Genomic DNA, 24,551 nt, shown 5'->3' on the forward strand with positions numbered 1-24,551 from the left:
GGAGGTCCGGCAACAGTTTCGAGTGTCTGCTTGTGTTTACTATAAGGTAGAAAAGACTAAAATGCAGCTAACCGTTTAAAAATTACACTACCCCCTACAATAGTTCTATTTGGTGTTGCTTGCGCTGTTTGGCGTGCAGGTTGGGTAGCTTCACCAGGTTAGCACCACATTTTTATGTATGCCTGGTATTGCTCCTGGCATGCTCTGTGGAACTCTCCATTGAACTAGGGTTGATCCCCTGGCTTGATGTTAATGGTTGAGTGGGGGTTATACCAGGCCATGAGATTTCAGATTGGGCTGGAGTACAGTTCTGCTGCTGTTATTGGCCCACAGTGAGGCGGAAGTTGCAGGGTCAAGAGGGGTGATTGCGTTGTTGTATTTTCCAGTGCATTGGTAGATGTAATGTGGTCCATCAAGTTTCATTTCTTTGTTGAGACTGTGCAGTGATTAATACAATGAGTGATTTGGTGGGAGTGTTGAGTGTTGTCAGGAATGCAACTTTTAAAATAAGGTTTTGCGATTTACACATGAAAGAAATGAAACTATCATGGTATTCAAACAGATGAAAGACTCAACAGGCAATCAAGGTATTTTTCAATGGAAAATTTCACTTACATCACACTATAAATTTTTGCTATAAATTCTGTGCCATAGAACTGTGCCCTCCACAATCACCTGATGAAGGAGCGGCGCTCCGAAAGCAAGTGTACTTTTATTACACCTGGTGGACTATAACCTGGTGTTGTGTGATTCTTAGAACATTACAACACTACTAACAGGGCTGCATATAAACAGGCTCAGTCCAGTTAATTCGGAAGGATTTCCTCCAAGTTTGATGACACAATATTAGTCAAAACCGTCAACTTCAACCTGCAATGTTGCTCTTAACAAAAACTTCAGGCTGACACAAAGCTCCCAACCCCACTGCAATGTAGGAACTGGGCCCGGCCCAGGAACTGGAACTAGGACATTTGTGGACTGTGATCTCAAAGGAAGCGAGCAAATACAATTCTGACAGATTAGTCCTCAAAGGTGAGTAGCAAGTTTGAGACAAGGCAGGTGGTATGCCATCTTGCACTTAGCTTAATTGCATTTCTTATTTACAGTCGTGTTTTGCAAAATATAAAGAACTGTGTTTTTTTTCATGGTTGGGGAGTTTTATTCTAATTGATCACAGTTGCCCCCTCTCGCTCCCCAAGTCAAATCATAGGATCGATAACAAAACAATAAACTGCAGGTGCTGGAGATCTAAACCCCAGAAACAAAGTGCTGGAGAAACTTAGCAGTTCTGAGGGCATCGGTGAAGAGAAAAAATGTTACATTTCAACTTCACTGACTCTTCATCTGAAAGGACAAAAGGTCATGAGACTTTGAACTTACAATGTTTTATTCCCCTCAGAGATGCTTCTGGACCTGCGGTTCTCCAACATTGTGCTTTTTATATTGAACTTTATTTACAAAACAGATTGGAAAAATACTGATCTGCAAAAGTGAAAAGTTCATTGTAAACCTGAGCATAGTGTCTACACTTGAGTTACAGAAGCACACCTCAGTTTAAAAACAAGATTTAACTCAAAATAACATTCCATCTGAAAATTAACCGAGTTACACCAGTAATAAAGCTCATCCACCCAATGAGGCACTTCAGCACAACATCCTGCAGTGTTACACACAGCCACCTTTACCAAAGAATGATCACATGTCACAAAATTGAAGGCCAAGAGCATGTCTCTTTGAAGGAACTGAAGTCAAACTCAATTTTTGGAAGGATTTTTATTAAACCTGATTGAACATTTAAATCTCAGAGCATAATCTTTGCTTTTTTTAAACAAAGTTTGTTGGAAAGATCCCACATCTTACTAAAGGTTCAGTTCGGCCTGATACATAGAGCCAAAGGTCAAACAAACATCACACTTTCCATTCACTTCTACAAATTGTTTGTAAAATCATGTTACATTAAAGAACTGGACAATAAATGTCATTGTATGCAATAAGAGTGAAGCCTGTGACAGCACATTTAGCTTTGGAAGGCAGTGTGTGTGCTTTCTAAATTCTGGGAGCACTTTGGGAGACTGCTCCCAGATGGTGATAGTGAGCATATCTGGAATGCACCGTTTAGATTTGGGAATCCTTGGGAGACAATCTGTGGTTTCAGTAGTACTTGGCTTGTGTTGGTGTACAGTAAGCAATTTAAAAAGTTACTTATGCATTGTTGGTGACTACCCGAATGGTATTTAAATCTGCCAGGTTTCCTTTAATAGTGTGAATGCATCGATTGTAAATATTTGGAATATTTCGGAACTGCCTAGTGCTTGGCAAATTCAGGGGGGACAAAAAAATCACATTTGAGTAATTTGAAATTAAGAATCCAAGAGGACTTAACCACTGAAGTATTCAATTCAAATAGTTAAATGGAATGCTCACATTTAAAATACATGTTATCCATAGGAATGGATGGACTGACAGAATTGGGATCAAATTCCTGGCTGGGGAGTGTGAAATGTGCTTTGATAAAGTCACCTGCATTTACCAACAATAATTTGGCAAGCTCGGAAATTTAAAAAAACAATACGAGCTTCATTGCTGCTCCAGTCGGGTCCCAAGCTCTGTGAAAAAAATAACAATGTTCAGGTTTATTGCATACACTCTGAAACACGTGTTCCTTCTACAGATCCTGCAAGTTTCCCCAATGAGCATAGTCCATCCAAATGATGTTGCTAACTTTGGCCAACTCATTTCTTTCCAAGCCTCTATAACCTGAAGAGTGACCAGAAGCAATTACTCCAACATATGTGTCAACATTACTGACGAGGATTTTTTCCTTCAGCATTGACTTTCATATAGTCAGTGCCCAGAAAAGATAAAAAGCTTGTTACCTTTTATAGAGCAATGATTCAGTGGAAGTAAAACGCTAACCTTTTCTTGCTTAATAATCAAGCTGCCTAAATTCTAAAAATGAACACTTCTTAATAGTTCACTAGATCATCACGAAATATTTTGTGCAAAACAAATCACATGATACATAGTTATTCAGATAACAAAACAAGTTTGTTCATTGAAGAATCCAGAGGAAAAGGTCATGAAACAATGTGAGTTCTAAGTTTGTGCGAAGATTTTTAGCTCGGGTGCTCGTTGCTGTGGTTCCAGCTCGGCGAACAGAACCACAGCAACAATGTGAGTTTGATATACCTCAATCATCATTTCAAGTGCATTGTCTGCATAAATTCTTTTCTCCTCGAAGTATTTAACGTCTTGAATAATTGAGAGAATGAAGTCACAGTTGTACAACACAAAATCAGACCCTTCAGTCCAACTTACCCATGCTGACCAGATATCAAAAATTAATCTAGTCCTATTTGCCAGCATTTGTTCCATATCCATCTTAAACCCTTTCTACTGATTATCAGTTTATTTTTCTTTATCAGCACTTGAAATACTGACTTTTTTGTCTCCCAACATTGGTTAAAGAAATCATTCATTCAAGTTAGTTTTGTAATCTTTCACAAAGAAACAAGTGAGAACAACATATAGCTGAGTGCAAAACAAAATACTGCAGCTGCGCGATACCTGGGAACACTCTCAAGCTGAAGCACCGATACTGCACAAGTTTGTCAGCACGGTTTCAATTACTGACAATCATTTAGTAATGTCTTAGCCTTCACATAGTTAAGGTAAATGTGAGATATCTGAATTTCATGAATTGGTTCCTATTGCACTTTGATCAACAAAAAATATTCTTGGTTTAATCTCCTCAAAGAAGAAAGTGACGACCAAAGAAGCTGGACATCAGTATGGAAAAGTGTCATGCTGGAAAAGCACAGCAAGTCAGGCAGCATCCGAGAAGCAGGAGAGTTAATGTTTCGGGCATAAGCCCTTCATCAGGAAACACAGGCTTCAGAAAAATAACTGGCATAGACTTATGCCAATACATACGTAGAAGGGTCAGAACATGTTACTATCATATTAGAGACTAATTTCAGATTTGGTACCATTCAGTGCAACATTTCAGTATGATATTTACATATGTACCTAAAAGAGAAGTTGTCTAAAATTACAAGCTCTAGAATGATTATAGGATTAAACCTGGAAATAAAGCTGGTGAACAAGAATGGCAAAGTAAAGTCCCATCAGTATCGCCTTGGGCAGTGTCAAGTAAGAATTTGAGAGCAGAGTTGCCACTTTGGTGTAATCTTCAGTCTGGCCAAATTGCAGCAAAAAGCTGTTCAATTTTATCTGCAAATTATTGAATGCAAAATCCTCCTTGCACAATAATGAGGCAGCATTTTGGGACGTCATTTTTAAAATATATTATTTTCAAAGTTACTCACAATTAAGAGTGATCATTCGGTGCTGTCTGCATAACACAGTATGAAAAGGAATTAACAGAAAAAAAAACATTATAACCCAAATTCAGAGTCACAAATTCATTGATTATTGCATGGGTCCAACATTTATAAGTAATCTATTTTTAAAAAATAAATACAGATACATTTACTAACTATATTGGAGTACAATCAAGTTTCTTACTGAACAGTGACAGGATTGGACAGAGTCCGCATGGATTTAAGAGAGGGGAATCATACTTAGCAAATCTACTGAAAGAACCTACAGAGTCGAATATTAAAGTAAGAAATTGCAGGACATTTAGAAAAGCTTATCATTAAAACATGATAGACTGGGGTTTGTGAAAGAGAAACTATATTTGACAAATTTGCGACTGTTCATTGAGGAGATAACAGGCAGGGCTGATAAAGGGTAATCCAATTACGTTCTGTGTTTGGATTTTAAAAATGCAAATGATAAGGTGCTACATAAAAGTTAATTGCACAAAATAGGAGCTCATGGTATCGGGGTAATGTATTAGCATGGACTGAGGATTGGTTAACCACACTGGCTGTTGCTGAGTCCTCACTTGGAGTACTGTATATAATGTTAGCTCCCATATTTAATAAAGGATAAACCACATCGGAGACCATTCAAAAAAGATTCACTTAGCTGCTTCGAGGATGAAAGGGTTGACCTATCAAGAATAGATAAGCAGGGGTGATCTTACGGAAACAAGATTCTGAGGAGCTTGAAAGGGTAGATGTTGACTAGATCTAGCACTAGTGAAGTCTCAAACCAGGGGACATGACATAAGGGAACTTTCATTTTAGAAAAAATAAAGATTTTTTTCTCTCAGTTAATTCGTAGAATTTTCTCGCCCAAACAATTGTGAAAGTTAAATGTGGGAGGGGAATGGTTGGGTTACTCTTCAGAGGGTTATTCTGGCTTGTTGGGCTGAAGGGCCTGTTTCTACACAGTAGGGAATCTATGATTCTATCTCAAATTATTTTAAAAGAGGGCAGTTGAGGGCTATGTGGATCAAGCATAAAAGAGGTGTTGAGGTCTGGGTTGGCCAAGCCATGATCTGATAGAATGGGGGAACAAGCTGGAGGGAATGAATGCCCTCCTCCTGCTCCGATTCCTGGAGGCTCTGTTTCATGTTTTTTTTTGTTTCCAAAGAAGAACGTGATACAATATGCTAAAGATCTCAGATGTTGTGAAAATGGGCAGTTTATGTACTGATTCAGATGGCACTGATTGATCAATCACAGCTATACAGTCATGAGTAGGAAGGCAATTCCCTCCATGAATAAAGGAAATCTACTGCAGAGCTCATACAAAGGGAATTCTTACCCTCAGTAAACTTTCCCATCACATTACCCAACATATCAGCTAAAGCAGGACACACTGCGCATGCTCGAGTCAACAAGGCGACCCCCGGGTGATTGATGTCAGCACCGGACCAATGAAAGGACGGTGGGCGGGACTGGATGACCGAGCGGGATGTTGGCCCTCCAACCAATCAAAGTGAATGAAGGGCGGAGCTAAACTAAACCATGTGATCACCCTCGCGCGCGGCGCAGAGTCGCTGCAATGAATGTTCGGGAGGTTATGGAGAGAAAGGATACGGTAAGGAAAGAAATAAACAGGGAAACCGGAGAAAAACTGTGTTGCTACGAGCGGAGAGGCTCTACAAACAAATTGTGCACGTCGGAAAACACAAATTTGAACGTCCCAATTCCTTTTTTGCAGTAAACGGGGAATTGCCTCAGCGCAGCTGCAGGCCTGAGTGAGCGCCGCCATCTTTATTTGGGGCAACGATTCACTGTACACGTGCGGAGCCGCCATCTTTGTAGGGGGCAAGGTGCAGCCAGGCGCATGTGCAGCCTTTCTCTGGTATGGAGTCATTGGGATCATAGCAGCCCATACTGCTCTGATTCACCTTTGGGCTCCCTCATCACCACTTTGTCAATATCTAGCTTCCTCAGTCTCGAACCATGGGTGTATTTTTGGTCTGTTTACTACTGTATTATGACTTTTATAGACCCTTTGTAAATGAGTTTTTCACTGCGGCCCAGCCCCTGACCATGTGCTGATCTATTATCAGATTACTTTTATCTTGAATATTTTTGACAGTCAACAATTCTTTTTTCGAACAAGCAAGTGTATTTTTCTTCCATTTCTGACTATCAAATTCTGCACCATTTTCATTCACTGTAACCCATTTTGCATTCCCGGAAACATCAACTGTGTTTCTCCTTCCACAGATAGCAGTGATTAATGCCAAAGCCCTGTTGCTTGTGGAGAGGGTGATGTTTGACTTTCTTGTACAGCTGCAGTTTGTGTGCTGAAGGTGTTCCTACAATGTGGTTGGGTAAGTGGCATTATAGATTATTCATTCAGCAACAGTGATGATTTGAAAATAATGTCTAAATCAGCAATAGTTTGTATTTTTATTATCATGCTTATAATTTCACAAAAGTACGATTGAGAACTTTAGTCATAAGACCAGAGATGGAGATATTAGGTCAGGTGACCAAAAACATTGCCAAAAAACAGGTTTTGAGGGATGTCTTAAAGGTGGAAAGCAGACCTGTGAGGTTTTGGCTGTGAATTTCAGACTATGCTGCTTCAGCAACTGTAGAAACATCCACACAGGTGAAGTAATGAATTAACAAATGGTTGGGAGTCTTGAAGAAAATGGGTTGTCGAGGTGTCAAAATGTGTGTGGTGCAGGGAGCGAGGGATGATCACAGCCAGGAATTAAATCAAGTGTGAGAATTCGAAATTGAGGATATTGGCCAGGTGCTGGCAGGTGAGACTAGATTGGGTTGGGGTATCTGGTCGGCATGGACGGGTTGGACCGAAGGCTCTGTTTCATTGCTGTACATCTCTATGGCTGTATGCTGTTGATTCTAATTAGGAGCCTTTCGATGAATCAACAAGCAGAGATTTAGACTTTCTTGAGATGACAGAGAGGTTGAATGTGGGAAGCTGGGCCTGAGTGTGTTTGGAAAATGAAGTCTGGAGATAACACAAGGTGGATGAAAGTATATGAGCTGAGACAAGGGTGGAATCAGCTAGAAATAGTGGTCTTGGAGTGGGCCTGAGTTATCACACTCACCTCACCTCTGGGATACAGCTGGTTGCCAGATTGTGAATCAGGGCGGTAACACAATCGGGAGCTGAGTGGCTCTGGTGGAGCCTAAAATGAGTGTCACTCAGCTGGCTGTTGCTGAGCAGCTGCTGCTTGGTAGCCCTGTTGATCACATCTTCCATCACTTTACTACTGATCGAGTGTGGACTGATAGAGGGAAATTGGCTGGGTTGGATTGTCCTGTGCTTTTGTGTTGAACATCCCTGGGCAATGTTCCACATTGTCGGTAGATGCCAGTGCTGGAGCAGTATGTGGCTTGGTGGGTGGCGAGTTCTGGAGCACAAGCCATCAGTATTATTGCCAGAATATTGGCAGGGCCCGTAGCCTTTGCACTACTTAACCATTTCTTGATGTTATTCAAACTTAATCGAACTGGCTTAAAATTCTCATCTGTGATGTTAGAAACCACTGGAAAAGGCTAAGATGGATCATCCCACTTTGCACTTCTGGCTGCAGATTGCTGCAAATGCTGTCATCTTATCTGGTGCATGGATGTGTGAGGCCCCTCCATCAGTAAGGGTGGGGATATATGTGATGCTTCCTCCTGTGAGTTGTTTAATTGTCCATCACCGTTCACAACTGGGTGTGGCAGAACTGCAGAGTTCCGAAATGTTCCATTGGATGTAGGATCACTTAGCTCTGTTGCTTGCTGCTGATGCTGTTTGATATGCAGGTAGTTCTGTTTGATAGCTTCACCAGGTTGGCAATTCAGTTTTAAGTCTGCCTGGTGCTGCACGTGGTATGCCCTCCTTTACTGTCCATTGTGATGGGTGAGAGCAGGATTTACAAACCCATGAGATTACAGATTGTGCTGGAGTACAGTTCTGCTGCTGTTGATGTCCCACAGACCCTCATAGATACCCAGTTTGAGATCCTACATCTCTTCGAAGTCTGTCCCATTTAGAACGGTGATAGTGTCACTCAACACAATGGAGGTTTTTCTCAACTTTAAGGCAAGACTTTGTCTCCAAAAGGAATGTGTGATGGTCGCTCGTACTGATACTGTCATGGACAGATGTATCTGCTGCTGGTCAATTCATAACAATGAGATCAAGGATGTTTTACACTCTTGTTGGTTCCCTCACCACCCGCTGCAGACTCAGTTGAGCAGCTATATCCTTTAGGACCTGACCAGCTCAGTCAGTAATTCTGTTGCAGAGCTCGTCTTGATTATGGACATTGAAATCCTGTACCCAGAGTACGTTCGACACCATTTTATTGCCTGAGTGCTTCCTCCAAATGTTGTTCAACATGAAGGAGAACTGATCCATCAGCCAAGGGAGGACGGTACGTGGTAATCGGCAGGAGCCATGAGACTTCCTGGTCTCCGGAGCCAATGCTGTGTACTCCCAGGGCAAATCCTCCCAGTCTGTACACCACTGTGCCACCACCTCTGCCTGGTCTGTCCTGCTGGTGGGACAGGACATATCCAGAGATTTCAGGAGAAAGTGAAGACTGCAGATGCTCGAGATCAGAGTCAAGAGTCTGGTGCTGGAAAAGCACAGCAGGTCAGGGTGATGAAGGGCTTCGGCTCGAAACGCCAATTCTCCTGCTCCTCGGATGCTGCCTGACCTTTTGTGCTTTTCCAGCACCACACTCTCGATATCTAGGGATGGTGATGGTGGTGTCCGGTCATTGTCTGTAAGGGATGATTCCATGAGTATGACTATGTCAGGCTGTTCCTTGACTAGTCTGTGAGACAGCTCTCCACATTTTGGCACCAAAAACCATATGTTAGTGAGGAGGACGTTGCACCATTGAGAGGGCTGATTCTGTGGTTGTAATTTCTGGTGCCTTGTTAGGTGCCAACTGGTCCATCTAGTTTCATTCCTGTGTTGAGACTTTGCAGTGATTAGTACAGTGAGTAGCTGGCTGAGCCGCTGTCAGGTTGGCAGGATTTTTTTCGCCATTGACAATGGTTCCATGGAGATCAGGAGATTCCGAACACTTTTTTTTTCTTGAATTCAGATTCCACCATCTGCCAAGACGGGATTCGAACCAGGACTTCAGTCATTTGTTTTAATATTCTGGATAAAAGCTGAATACATCAGTCATTTTAAATATCACTAACCCTGGTTTTGTTTCTTTGTAAAACACTGTCCATCATCTTGTCTCCTCCATCCTCTCCTCTAACAACGAGTGAAGAGGACATGGAGTTTCTCTGACACTAAGACTGAGATAATCCAATCTGCTGCTTCTCACCCTCCCGCGAGCCCACTGAGCCAAACTGCCTCACGTGGTGTTCCTGGTTTTCGTCCCAACCCTACATCTTTCTCCAGTCTCTTGTCAAGCCTTATCAGAGCTCACCTTGACCCTTTACCCTAATCTCGCTAAACTCACTTTCCAACTCTCTGTCCTCCGCTGCCGCCTCATCACCCCCCTCGCCAATTCATAGATATTGTTCCTTGTTCTGTCTATTGGTCTTTCTTTGGTTGTGCCCTTCTCTCCCATTCTGTGAAAAACTAATATTTGACCTCACCGTTGTTGGAAAATCCTGTTCCATCTCCACTCTCCCTTTCCTTTCTGTATTACTTACATTTGGTGTCCCTCAACGATCTATCCTTGGTCTCACCTCTATCTCACGTACATAGTGCCAGGAGGTGATATCGTCCAAAAACACTGTTAGGTTTCACATGTTCACTGACGATGCCCAGCTCTCCCTCCCCATCATCCCTCTCCATTACTCCACTGTTACTCAGTTATCAAACTGCTTATCACATTCCCACTACTCGATTAGCTGCAATTTCCTCCAATGAAACATTGTCACGGTTAAACCCATTGCCTTACCTTTACCTTTCTGCTGAGCCCCTCCCTCCCACTGGGAACTCTCTGAGGCAGAACAACACTCGTCACAATATTGCTGTTACATCTGACCCCAAGGTGACCTTCTGATCAGACATCCACACGATCCCAATCTCTTCAAAGTTGCATTTCTCCACCTCACCCCAGCTCCATTGCTACTGAAACCCCTTACCCGTGTCTGTGTTGCCTTATCTTGATGAATCCAAAACAGAACCCTTGATTCCGTGACTCAGAATCTGGTTTCAGACTCCCCTCTCAGTATTTACCCTCAGACACATCCTCTCAGTATTTATCCTGTCAAAACCCTTAAGAATCCCATCTGTCTCAATGAGATTACCTCTCTTACTCCAAAATCCAGTGAGTAGTGTCCCAACCTTTTCAGCCTTTATTTAAAAGATAATCCCTCCAAACCAGGGATCATCCCATTGAATCTTCCCTGAAATGCCTCCAATAAAGTGACACATTTCCTTATCTCAAGGGACCAAAACTCCTCTCATTACTGCAGATATGGTGGTCTCACCAGCACTTCCACACGTTACTCTCAGGTATATATTCCAAACTCTAATACTAAAAACCTTTGAAACAAAACATTCCATTCCCCTTCCTGATTCCCTGTTGTAACTGTGTGGTAGCTTTCTGTGTTTCCTGAACAATTACCCTTGGTCCCTTTGTGGTGCAGCTTTCTACAGTTTCCACCATTTAAATAGTACTTTGTTCTTTTATTATCTCCTCCAAAATGAGCAACTTCCCATTTTCCCAAGTTACACCCCATCTGGCAACTTGTTGCCCCCTTCTCCTGTGCATCTCTCTCTTTTCATAATCCTTTTAGACCTTTACAGTTATGCCTTTTCTAGGAGATATCCCCCCCCCCCTTCCCATTCTTCCAAACATTTACTGAGAGCACTGGGCAGTGGGAAGCAGGCAGATTTGCTATCTTTTTAGGGATACGCTTTGGAGTGATTGCGAGGATCCTCATACCCATTGGGCAGGATGGAGACAACTTGCCCATCGTTAGGCATTAGCCTTTCACACCCATGTCTTATAGATGAGGCAGAGCGGCAGCACGGAATGAAAGAAAAGAAAGTAATTCTTGTTCCCCATATCTCATTGACGCTTGGATCATTTTCTCCAATGTGTCAAAGAACTGCTGTGTTCAGTCACATGAGATCTCCAGTTGGAATCTCCTAGAAACCCACAAATTTCCCCCTGAGTTGACTGCTGTTGTCCTCAAGGGTAATATGTACAGTCATCCTGGGCCACAAGGAGGGGATGGTGTGAGTTTCTAACTTGAACTGAGAGTGACAGATTTTATAAACTTGTATTACAGGATATTATAGGTGGACATTCAGATGGTAATCTCAGTAAATGTTCTGCCAAACTCTGATTGAATTACTCAGTACATTCGCATTGTGTGTGTGAGTATTGCGTTCTAGATCAATCCCATTTGCTGCTTAAAAATTCTCCTTTGAATCATCGCATTCTCTCAAAAGGTCTCCCCAAACCTTCAATGTGTCATGTAATCCTTTTATGATGACCTGATGAGTGTAAGGTTTATTATTCGAATGTGTAATTTTTGGATAAGAATGTCTCAGAGAGGGAGCAGAATATTCTTAAAGGGGAGAATAACCATTTTGAGGGAAGGCTGTTGTTTATTGGTGCCAATGACATAGGAATAGAAGATTTCACATTGTTGGATCATTGGAATCTCTTGTGGGGTAGAATTGACCTCCATCAGAAGGATGGATTGTACCTGCACTGGAAAGGAAGAGTTGCTAGTGCTATTCAGGAGGCATTAAAGAGTGAAGGAATGTGGGTAAACCGAAAGAGAAAGTGAGGAAAGAGCTAAGTCTGAGGCTGGGACAGTTCAGACGTCAAACAGTCAAGGCAGGCAAAAGCATGGCAGAGAACGAGGTAGGACAGAGCAGTTACACTGCATTTATTTCACCTGCCCAATAGGTCAGGCAGATGAGCTCAGGGCATAGTTTTGAACATGGCACTGGGATATTATAGCAATTACAGAGGCATGACTTAATGGTGGATAGGACTAGCAGCTTAATGTTCCAGTGTATAGATGCTATAGCAAAGATAGAAAGGGGGCAACAGAGTGGTATTTTTGATTAGGGATAACATTACAGCTGGGCTTCAAGAGGGTATTCCTGGGAGTACATCCAGGCAGGTTATACAGGGGGAACTGAGAAATAAGAAAGGGATGATCTCCTTATTGGGATGGTACTATTGACCCCCCCCCCCCCCCCCACTCCCCAATAGTCAGCAGGGAGTTGAGAAGCAAATTTACTAAGAGATCACTTCTCTGTAAGAATAGTATGGTTGTGTACAAGACTTGACCTTCTTTGTTATTCATTCACAGGATGAGGATGTCACTGGCTGGGCTCAAAGGGCAGTAAAGAGTCAACCACATTGCTGTGGGTCTGGAGTCATATGTAGGCCAGACCAGGTAAGGATGGCAGATTCCTTCCCTGAAGGATATTAGCGAATCTGATGAGATTTGTTTTCATAATAATCAGCAATGGACTCATGATCTTCAATAGATTCTTAATTCCAAATTTTTATTGAATTCACATTCCATTGTCTGCCGTGACGGGATCCAAACCCCTGGGCACAGAACGTTTTCTGGGTGTCTGGGTTATCCATCTAATGATAATCTCACTAGGCCATTTGGCAGGGTGAGTGACTGAGGTATCCGTGGGGCAGCACATCAGCACCAAACATCCCATGATCTCTGCGGAAGATAGAAAGGGCTGGGGAGGGAGATATATCCCTGGTGGTGGGGTCTGACTGTAGGTAGCGGACATAGCAGAGGTTAATGGCGATTAGTGGGTGGCAGGTGAGGACCGGGGGATTATATTCTTATTGTGGTTGGAGGGGTGGGGGGAAGGCGGAGGTACAGGAAGTGGAGGATATGCGTTGGAGTGCATTGTTGATCAAGTGGGAGGGAAATCCGGTCCTTGAAAGAGGAAACCTTTCTGGGATGTCCTGGAGTGGAATTGCTTCTCCTGGGAGCAGATATGGCAGAGGCGGAGGAATTGGGAGTACAGGATCACGTTTTTACAGGAATATACTCGAGGGTAATCAGGAGAGCAAAAAGGGGACTTGAAATATCTCTAGGAAATAGTTTAAGGAGAATCCAAAGAAATTCTACAAATACATTAAGTATACAATAATAACCAGATGGAGAATAGGAATTCTTAAAGATCAACAAGGCCATCTATGGAACAACAGGAGGTGGGAGAAATACTATGCTATTCTATTCTAGAGAGTTTGGAGAAATAAACAGTGATCACTTGAAAAGTGTCTAGATTACAGAGGGGGAAGTACTAGATGTCTTAAACAGTAGCAAGGTGGAGAAATCCCTGTGACCTGATCAGGTGTATCCCAGAAATTTGTGGAAAGCTAGGAAGGTGATGGCAGTGCCCCTCCCTGAGGTATTTATATCATTGTTCGTGACAGGTGAGGTGCTGGAAGATGGGTGCCATTATTTTTAAAAGGTGGTAAGGAAAGGCCAGGGAACAAGAGAACAATAAACCTAACGTCAGTGGTAGGTAAGTTGTTGGAAGGGATTCTGAGGGACAGGATTTACATGTATTTGGAAAGACGAGGATTGATTAGGGATAGCTAACATGGCTTTGTGTGTGGGAAATTCTCTCTCTCTAACTTGATTGAGTTTTTTTTGAAGTTGTGACAAAGATGATTGATGAAGGCAGACTATGGACATTGTCTATATGGACACTGAACGATGTTCCACAAAGCAGACTGGTTAGCAAGGATAGATAACATGAAATGTTGGGAGAACTAGCCATTGGAATACAAACTGGCTTGAAGGGAGGAGGCAGAGGGTGGTGGTGGAGGGTTGCTTTGTGGACTGGAGGCCTGTGAGCAGCAATGTGCTGCAAGGATGGATATTGGGCCCTTAAATAAATGACTTGGATGTGAATATATGAGATATGGTCAGTGGGTTTATAGAAGACACCAAAATTGGAGGTGTCGTGGACAATGAACAAGGTTAGTTCAGAATACAACAGGATCTTGACTAGATGGGCCATTGGGGCGAGGAATGGCAGACTGGGTTCAATTTAGACAAATGTAAGCTGTTGGATGTTGGACAGGCAAATCAGGGCAGGACTTGTACACTTAATGGTAAAGTCCTTGGGAATGTTGCTGAACATAGAGACCATGGAGTGCAGGTTCATTGTTCCTTGAAAGGAGAGTCGCAGGTAGGCAGACTAGTGAAGGTGGGGTTTGGTATGCTTATATTTATTGGTCAATGCATTGAGTACAGAAGCTGGGATGTCAAATTGTGGTTGGACAGGACATTGATTAAGCCATTTCAGGAATTATGTTTTAAGTTCGAAATTCCCTGTTCTGGAAAGGATGTTGTGAATCTTGAAAGAGTTCAGACAAGGTTTACAAAGACTTTGCTAGGGTTGGAGGATTTGGGCTACAGGGAGAGGCTGAATAGGCCAGGGTTAATTTCCCTGGAGAGTCAAAGACTGAGAGGTGACTTCATGGAGATTTATATAATCATGAAGGGCACGGATAAGGTGAACAGCCAGGGTCTTTTAACCCAGTTAGGTGGGATCAAAATAAGATCACATGGGCTTAAGTTGAGCGGGCAAAGATTAAAAACGGATCTAAGGGGTAAAGTTTTCAAGCTGTGTGTGGTGTATGTGTGGAATGAGCTTCCAGATGAAGAAGTGCAGGCTGCTACAATTACAACATTTGAAAGGCATCCGATTGGGTACATGAATTGGAAGAGTTTCGAATGATATGGACCAATAGCTGGCAAATGGGTCTCCATTTGTTGAGGATTCCTAGGTGGCATGGACAAATTAGACCAAAGGTCTGTTTCTGTGCTATACATCTCTATGACACTAATTAATGAAAATAAGATGTGTTCCTCTTTTGTGGAGAGCTAGCAGAAGCACAGATAATTGACCTTGGAGCTGAGAAGGTTAAGCAGTGATTTTGACCAGGTGCAGATTTGGTTCTAGGATATTTAATTTGCAGAGAGAGGGGAATTGTTAACAATGTCACAATTTTAGTAACTGTTTTCAGGTAATTGGCAAATAGAACATAGAACAATACAGCGCAGTACAGGCCCTTTCGGCCCTCGATGTTGCGCCGATCCAAGCCCACCTAACCTACACTAGCCCACTATTCTCCATATGCCTATCCAATCCAATAATATGTGAATATGTGAACATTATTTTATTCAGTAAGTTCTGAGCATCTGGAACAGTCTGAATGACAGCTGGACACAGACTCAGCAGTTATTCATAAACAGATTTGGAATTTTACTTTTTAAGGGAAGATTTGGGGGGCTTTGGGCAAATGGGAAGGGACTTGGGACAGACTTGCAGCATCTCCAGAGGGAGAGAGTACATCCCAAATGGGCTGAATAGCCCCAGACCCTGTGCTCTGTGATTCTGCCCCATTCACTGTGAATGATGAAGCTCATCCCAGGGCAGAGAGAGGGAGGATCCCACCACTCACCTCACGATGGGCCCCGATGATTGATGTCAGCGCAGGCCAATAGGAGGCAGAGGGCAGTACTGGAGGACCAGCCCGTAACAGTTTGTCTTCCAACCAATCGGAGTGAATGAGGGTATCCTCAAGGCTGGAACTAAAGAAAGGCACATATCGCAGAGATTTGAGAAACTGGAGGACATGAGATAGGGAGCGTTCTGTGGCTGGTGAGGAATTATATAAATAAGGAAGAGTTGTGAGGCTGGATGAAGTGACAGTGATCGGGAGAGTTGAGGATGGAGGAATTTAGAGTTAGTAAGGGTTAGAGTCATAATGATATACAGCAAGGAAACAGGCCTTGTGGTGCAACCAGTCCATGCCAACCATAATTCCAAACTGAACTAATTGTACCTGCCTCCGCTTAGTCCACATCCATCCAAATATTTCCTATTTATGTACTAATCTGAATGTCTTTTAAATATTGTAATTGTACTCACAGCTAACACTTCCTCTGGAAGTTCATTTCACACATATACATTTTTTTTATAAAAACCCTAATGGCTTTTCTCAAATCTTCCTAATTTCTTCCCAAAATGAATGCACTCGAGTTTTGAATCCACCTCTCCCCTGGCTATTCACCTTATCTACATTCTTTCTGATTTCGTAAACCTCTCAGGTCACCCCTCAACCTCGTGCATGCTAGTGAAAAAATTTCCCAGCCTGTCCTTAGAACACAATCCCTCCATTCATGGCAACATGCTGGTAAATCTCTTCAGAACCTGCTCCAATTTAATAATATCCTTCCTATAACAGCGCAACCAGAACTGGACAGAGTATTCCAGAAGAGGCCTCTCCAATGTCCTGTACATCCTCAACATAACGTCCCAACTCCTGTACTCAAAGGTCTGAACAATGAAGGTAAGTGTGCTAAGCACCTTCTTAACCACCCTGTCTACATGTAACACAAACTTCAAAGATGTGAAGTCCTTGGTCTCTTTGTTCCCATATCACTACTCAAGGCCGTATTTTTATTGAGTGTAAGTCCTACCCTCGTTTGTTTTGTCAGGATGTTATATTTTGCATTTATTCCAATCCAAAAAAATTTTGAGTATAAAGGCAGTAGGAGTATAATTAAGAGGGAAATCAAGAGGCAAAAAAGGGACGTGAGATAGCTTTGGCGAATAGGGTTAAGGATAATCCGAAGGGCTTTTGTAAATATATGAGGAACAAAAGGCTAACTAGGGAGAAAATAGAGACCCTCAAAGATCAGCAAGGCAGCCATTGTGTGGAGCTGCAGGCGATGGGTGAGATAGGGAAACAAGTATTTTGCATCAGTGTTTACTGTGAAGAAGTACATGGGAGATATAGAATGTGGGGAAATAAATGGTGATATCTTGAAAAATGTCCATATTACGGAGGAGGAGGAGGTGCTCAATGAGTGGCTAAGGAGCTGGTGCAGGGGAAAAGGATTCACGTTTTTGGATCATTGTGATCTCCTCTGGAGTAGAGTTGACCTGCATAAGAAGGATGGATTGTACCTGAATTGGAAGGTGTCTTATGTCTAGGCAGGGAGACTTGCTGGTGATACTCGGGAGGCATTAAACGAGTGAGGGAGTGGGTGTAAACCCAAGAAGGGAGTGAGGAAAGAGATATGTCTGTGGCTGGTACAGTTCAGAAATCAAATAGTCAAGGCAGGCAAGGGCAAGGCACAGAATGAAGTCGGACTGAGCAGTTGCACTGTATTTGCTTCAATAGAAGAGGCCTGACAGGGAAGGCAGAGGAGCTCAGGGTATGGTTTTGAACATGGCACTGGGATATTATAGCAATTACAGAGGCATCACTCAGGGATGGATAGGCCTGGCAGCTTAATGTTCCAGGGTATAGATGCTATAGGAAGAATAGAAAGGGGGACAAGAGAGGAGGGAGAGTGGCATTTTTGATTCGGGATAGCATTATGTTTTTGCTGAGGGAAGATATTCCTGGGAGTACGCCCAGTGAAGTTATTTAGGTGGAACTGGGAAATAAGAAAGGATGATCACCTTATTGGGATTTTCTGCATGAATTTCGTCCGGGTGCTCTGGTTTCCTCCCACAGTCCAAAGATGTGCAGGTTGGGTGGATTGTCCAGGTTGAATTGCCCTCAGTGTTCAGGGATGTGCAGGTTGGGTGGATTATCCAGTCTGAATTGCCCATAATATTCAGGGATGTGTAGGTTGGTTGAGCCTGGGAAATGCAATGTTTTCGGAGGAGGTTAGGAGGCTCTCCTGGTCAGTATCAATGTGATGGGCTGAATGACCTGCTTCCACACTGTTGGGAGTCTCTGATAATTCTACAAGTTTTAAAATAGTTACAGAAAATAATATACCAGATCTAAAAGTTAAGGTTGTGAATTGGACAAAGGCCAATTTTGATGGCACAAGGCAAGAACTTTCTTCTGGCCCCTCAAGCGTGCTCTACCATTCAATAAGATCAGGGCTGAGCTTTTCATGGCCTCAGCTCCACTTTCCTGCTCTCTCACCATAACCCTTAATTCTTTTCCTGTTCACAAATCTACCTTTTGCCTTCAAGGCATTCAAGTTGATAACGTCAAATGCTGCACTCGGCAGGGAATTCCACAGATTCACAACCCTTTAGCTGAAGAAGCGTCTCCTGAACTCAGTCCTAAATCTGCACCCCCTTATTTTGAGGTAATGCTCTGTAGATTGATCCGCCCCAGTGGAAATAGCCTCCCTGCTTCTGTCTTATCTATTCCCTTCATAATTTTATTTTTTCCTCTCCAACTTCCCATTCTTCTAAATTACAATGACTATAGAACCAGTTTTCTCAATTTCTCCACATACACCAATCCTCTCAACTCCTGACTCAAACTAGTGAACCTCCTCTGTACTCCCTCCAATGCCAATACATCCTTCCTGAAGTAAGGAGACCAAACCTGTACACAGTACTCCAGGTGTGGCCTCCCCAGAAATCTGTACAGCTGCAGCATTACCATCCCTCTAGCAAGGAAGGACAATATTCCCTTCACTGCCTTAATTACCTGCTGCACCTGCAAACCAACTTCCTGTGATTCATGCACAAAGACACCCAACTCACTCTGTACAGCAGCATGGTGCACATTTTCATCATTTCATCATCCAGTTTGCTGTTAGTCCGACCAAAATGGATGGCCTCACATTTCCCAACATTGAACTCCATCTGCCAGATCCTTACCCACTCGCGTAACTGATCTGTATCCCTGTGCAGACTTACAGTGGCCTCTGCAGACATTGCTTTACCTCATCTTCGTATCAAATGTGAACTCTGACACCGTACACTTGGTCCTCAACTCCAAAACATTTGTGTAAGTTGTAAACAGTTTTGTGCCAACACAAATCCAAACTCACATTTATCCCCGTTCTTTACTTTTTGTTGGTTAACCAATCCAGTATCAATGATAATACATTACCCACAATGCTGTGCATCTTTACCTTATACAGCAGCCTTTTGTGTGGCAACTTATCGAATACCTTCTGGAAATCCAGGAACACCACATCCACCGAGTCCCCCTTGTCCAACGCACTCGTCGTGTCCTCAAATAATTCCAGTAAATGCATTAAACGTGACATGTCTTTCATGAATCCATGCTTTGTCTGCTCAATGAGACAGTTTCTACCCAGATATCTCACCACTACTTCCTTGAGGTTCAAGCATTTTCTCCACAACAGAAGTTAAGCTAATATTTTGTAAAATAGTAGCACCACATTTGAGCTTCCATTCTGTCAAAACCATCCCAGAATCCAACAAATTTTAGTGAATTATCACATGATCTATTTGTTATTCTCACACACACCCCCCGACCACCCCCTTCCCTCCATCTCTTTTATTCCCTGGGATACATTCCATCAGGGCCAGGAGACCCATCTACCTTTAGGCTGTTATCTTTCCCAACATTACCTCTTTACTGAGAATGATTGCTTCTATATCCTCATCTGCCATTGCCTCCATAGGCCTTCGACGATGAGAGTACATAGACAGTATGTTCCTGTTAAGGCCAAGGCTGGGAGGTGTAAAGAATGCTGCCTGACGAAAGAAATTGTGGACCTGGTCAAGAAAATGAAGGAGGGATATGGCAGGTACAGAGAGCTGTGTTTGTGTGAATCCCTAGAGGAGTGTAGGGCCAGTAGGAGGTAAACCATGAGGGTGAAAAGGGGACATGAGATAGATTTCGGAAATAGGTTTAAGGAGAATCCACAGTGATTGTACAAATACACTAAGGACAAACGAGTAACCAGGCAGATAATAGGTACCCGCAAAAATCATCAAGGCTGTCTGTGGAACCGCAGGAGGTGAGAGAGATTCTGTATGAGCGGAGAGGTTTTACAAACAAAATGTGCACAGCGGAAAACACAAATTTGAACGTCCCAGTCTCGTGTTTTCAGTAAACGGGGAATTGCCTCAGTGTGGCTGCAGGCATGAGTGCGCGCCGCCATCTTTATTTGGGGCAAGAATTCAATGGACACGTGCGGAGCCGCCAGCTTTGTAGGGGGCAAGGTGCAGTCTTTCTCTGGTACAGATTGGCAGGATTTACAGAGAGCACATTCAAACTCAGAGAAATGGATGTTTATTTCTGGATTTGTTTCGTCATTCATTTAAATGATTTGGTATTGTAAATGAGTTTGCAGGTCATACAAAATTGGAGGTATTGTGGATAATGAAGAAGGTTACCTCAGATTACAATGAGATATTGATCAGATGGTGTTTAATTTAGATAAATATGAGGTGCTGCGTTTTGAAAAAGCAAATCAGGGCAGGACTTATACACTGAATGGCAAGGCCCTGGAGATGTTTGCGGAACAAAGAGACCTTGGATTGCAGATTTATAGTCCTTGCAAGTCAAGTTGTAGGTAGATAGGATGATGAAGAAGGTGTTCAGTATATTTTCCATTATTGGTTTGAGCATTGAGTATAGGATGTGGGAGGTCATGTTGCTGTACAAGATATTCGTTAGGCCACTTTTGGAATATTGTGTGCAGTTCTGGCCTGCCTCCTATCAGAAGGGTGCTGTGAAACTTTAAAGGTTTCAAAAAAGACTTACATAGATGTTGTTCAGGTTGGAGGATTTGAGCTGTAGGGTGAGGTATAAAAGGCGGGGCTGTTTTCCCTGGAGTGCCATAGGCTGAGTGGTGATGTTATGGAGGTTTATACAATCATGAGGGGCATGAATAGAGTAAATGAACAAGGTGTTTTCCCTGGAGTGGTGGTGTCCAGATGTAGTGGGCATTGCTTTAGGGTGAACGGATAAAGTTTCAAAGGGGCCTAAAGGACAACTCTTTCATGCAGTGGGTGGAAAGAGCTGCCAGAGGAATTAGTGGAGGCTAGTACAATTAAAACATGTTAAATGCATCTAAATAGACACATGATATGATTAGGGCGCATTTACAGGGATATGGGCCAAGTGCTGGCAAATGGGAATAGATTAGGTTTGGATACCTGGTTTCCATGGATGAGTTAGACCGAAGGGTCTGTGTCGGTGCTATACATCTCTATGACTGTGGGATCATAACAGCTTACACTGTTCTGCTTCATCTCTGGGCTCCCTCATGACCACTTTGCCAATATCTAGCTTCCTTAATCTAGAACAATGGGTGTATTATTGGTCTGTTTAGTATATTTTACTATTACTTTTACAGACATTTTTGTAAGTTAATTTTTCACTGCTGCCCAGCCCCAGACCAAATGCTGCTTATTAATTTTTTTCTGGAAAATCTTTGACAGTCAAGAATTCTTTTTTCCAATAAGCAAGTGTATTTTCCTTCCATTTCTAACTATCAAATTCTGCACCATTTACATTCCCTGGAATCCGTTTTGCACTCCCTGAAACATCAACTGTGTTTCTCCTTCCACAGAACCAGTGATTAATGCCAAAGCCCTGTTGCCTGGGGACTTTCTTGTGCAGCTGCAGTTTGTGTAGTGAAGGTGCTCCCACAATGTGGTTGGGTAAGAGACATTACAGAGTATTCATTACAGCAACAGTGATGATTTGAAGATAATGTCCAAATCAAGAACAGTTTGTAGTTTCATTATCCTGCTTATAATTTCACAAAAATATTATTGGGAACTTTAGACATAAGGCCAGAGAAGGATGATATTAGGTTAACTGACCAAAGCCATTGCCAAATAAGCAAGTTTTGAGGAATGTCTTAAAAGGGGAAAGCAGACCTGTGAGGTTTTAGCTGCGAATTTTAGACCTTGTTGCTTTGGCAACTGTAAAAGCAGCCACGCAAGTGAAGTAATGAATTAGCAGGTCATTAAGACTCTTGAACAGAATGAGTTGTCGAGGTCTCAAAGGGTGTGAGATGCAGCGAGCTAGGGATGATCACAACCAGGAATTAAATCAAGGGTGAGAGTTTTAAACTGAGGGATGTGGGGCTGATGCTGGCAGGTGAGACTAGATTGGGTTGGGGTATCTGGTCGGCATGGATAGGTTGGATTGAAGGATCTGTTTCCATGCTGTACATCGCTGTGGCTCTATGTTGTTGATTATGAATAGGAGCCTTTTGATGGATCAACACGTTTTGGTACGAGGGAGCACTTGGGCAGCAGAGATTTAGGGTTTTTCTTGAGATTACAGTGAGGTTGAATGTGGGAAACTGGCCAGGAGTATGAAGTCTGGAGATAACACAAGATGGATGAGTGTATATGAGCTGAGACAAGGGTGGAATCAGCTAGAGTTAGTGGTCTTGTAGTGGGACTGGGCAGTCACCCTCACCTCGCCTCTGGGATTCAGCTGGTTGTAAGGTTGTGAATCAGGGCGGTAACACAATCGGGAGCTGAGTGGCCCTGGTGGTGCCTAAAATGAGTGTCGCTCAGCTGGCTGTTGCTGAGCAGCTGCTGTTTGATAGCCCTGTTAATGACATCTTCCATCACTTTACAGCTGATCGAGTGTGGACTGATAGAGGGAAATTGGCTGGGTTGGATTGCCCTGTGTTTTTGTGTTGAACATCCCTGGGCAATGTTCCACATTGTCAGTAGATGCCGGTGCTGGAGCGGTACTTGGCTTGGTGGGTGGCGAGTTCTGGAGCACAAGCCATCAGTATTATTGCCAGAATGTTGGCAGGGCCCGTAGCCTTTGCACTACTTAACCATTTCTTGATGTTATTCAAACTGAATCGATCTGGCTTAAAACTCACATCTATGATGTTAGAAACCACGAGAGAAGGCTGAGATGGATCATCCCACTTTGCACGTCCGCTGCAGATTGCTGCAAATGCTGTCATCTTATCTGGTGCATGGATGTGTGAGACCCCTCCATCAGTAAAGGTGGGGATATCTGTGATGCTTCCTCCAGTGAGTTGTTTAATTGTCCATCACCGTTCACAACTGGGTGTGGCAGAACTGCAGAGTTCCGATCTGATCCATTGGATGTGGGATCACTTAGCTCTGTTGCTTGCTACTGATGCTGTTTGATATGCAAGTAGTTCTGTTTGATAGCTTCACCAGGTTGGCACTTCATTTTTAAGTCTGCCTGGTGCTGCTCATGGCATGCCCTCCTTTCCTGTCCATTGTGGTGGGTGAGACCGGGATTTACAAACCCATGAGATTACAGATTGTGCTGGAGTACAGTTCTGCTGCTGTTGATGTCCCACAGTGCCTCAGAGATACCCAGTTTGAGATCCTACATCTCTTCGAAGTCCGTCCCCATTAGAACGGTGATAGTGTCACTCAACACAATGGAGGTTTTTCTCAACTTTAAGGCAAGACTTTGTCTCCAAAAGGAATGTGTGATGGTCGCACGTACTGATACTGTCATGGACAGATGTATCTGCAGCTGCTCAATTCATAACAATGAGATCAAGGATGTTTTACACTCTTGTTAGTTCCCTCACCACCCGCTGCAGACTCAGTTGAGCAGACATGTCCTTTAGGACCTGGCCAGCTCAGTCAGTAATTCTGTTGCACAGCTAGTCTCGATTGTGGACATTGAAATCCTGTACCCAGAGTACGTTTGACACCATTTTATTGCCTGAGTGCTTCCTCCAAATGTTGTTCAACATGAAGGAGAACTGATCCATCAGCCAAGGGAGGACGGTACGTGGTAATCGGCAGGAGCCATGAGACTTCCTGGTCTCCGGAGTCAATGTTGTGTACTCCCAGGGCAAATCCTCCCAGTCTGTACACCACTGTGCCACCACCTCTGCCTGGTCTGTCCTGCCGGTGGGACAGGACATATCCAGAGATTTCAGGAGAAAGTGAAGACTGCAGATGCTGGATATCAGAGTCAAGAGTCTGGTGCTGGAAAAGCACAGCAGGTCAGGCTGATGAAGGGCTTAGGCTCCAAACGTCGATTCTCCTGCTCCTTGGATGCTGCCTGACTGTTGTGTTTTTCCAGCACCACACTCTCGATATCTAGATATGGTGATGGTGGTGTCCGGTCATTGTTTGTAAGGGATGATTCCGTGAGTATGACTATGTCAGACTGTTCCTTGACTAGTCTGTGAGACAGCTCTGCACATTTTGGCATCAAAAACCATATGCTAGTGAGGAGGACGTTGCACCACTAAGAGGGCTGAATCTGTGGTTGTATTAAATGGTGCCTTCTTAGATGCCGAGTGGTCCATCCAGTTTCATTCCTGTGTTGAGACTTTGCAGTGATTAATACAGTGAATAGCTGGCTGTGCCGCTGTCAGGTTGGCAGGATTTTTTTTGCCATTGTTAATAGTTTCGTGGAGATCAGGAGATTCTTAATACATTGTTTTTTTTTCTTGAATTCAGATTCCACCATCTGCCAAGATGGGATTCGAAAC

At 43.2% G+C, this 24,551-nt stretch overlaps 1 long non-coding RNA gene across 1 annotated transcript in view; it reads left to right on the plus strand.

Annotated features, from left to right (window-relative positions):
* The first annotated feature begins 6,592 nt into the window (after window positions 1–6,592).
* LOC148148454 (uncharacterized) overlaps window positions 6,593–24,551 on the plus strand; it is a 34,401-nt gene continuing 16,442 nt past the window's right edge. Inside the window, exons 1-3 of the long non-coding RNA XR_015759079.1 lie at window positions 6,593–6,700; window positions 12,654–12,740; window positions 16,583–16,687. This is a non-coding gene — a long non-coding RNA (uncharacterized LOC148148454). The remainder of the gene's footprint in view (window positions 6,701–12,653; window positions 12,741–16,582; window positions 16,688–24,551) is intronic.

The sequence above is a fragment of the Chiloscyllium plagiosum genome, unplaced genomic scaffold (genome assembly GCF_037043375.1).
Source record: "Chiloscyllium plagiosum isolate Xiang-an unplaced genomic scaffold, Cpla_swu_hap1 HiC_scaffold_13, whole genome shotgun sequence".
Lineage (NCBI taxonomy): Eukaryota > Metazoa > Chordata > Chondrichthyes > Orectolobiformes > Hemiscylliidae > Chiloscyllium > Chiloscyllium plagiosum.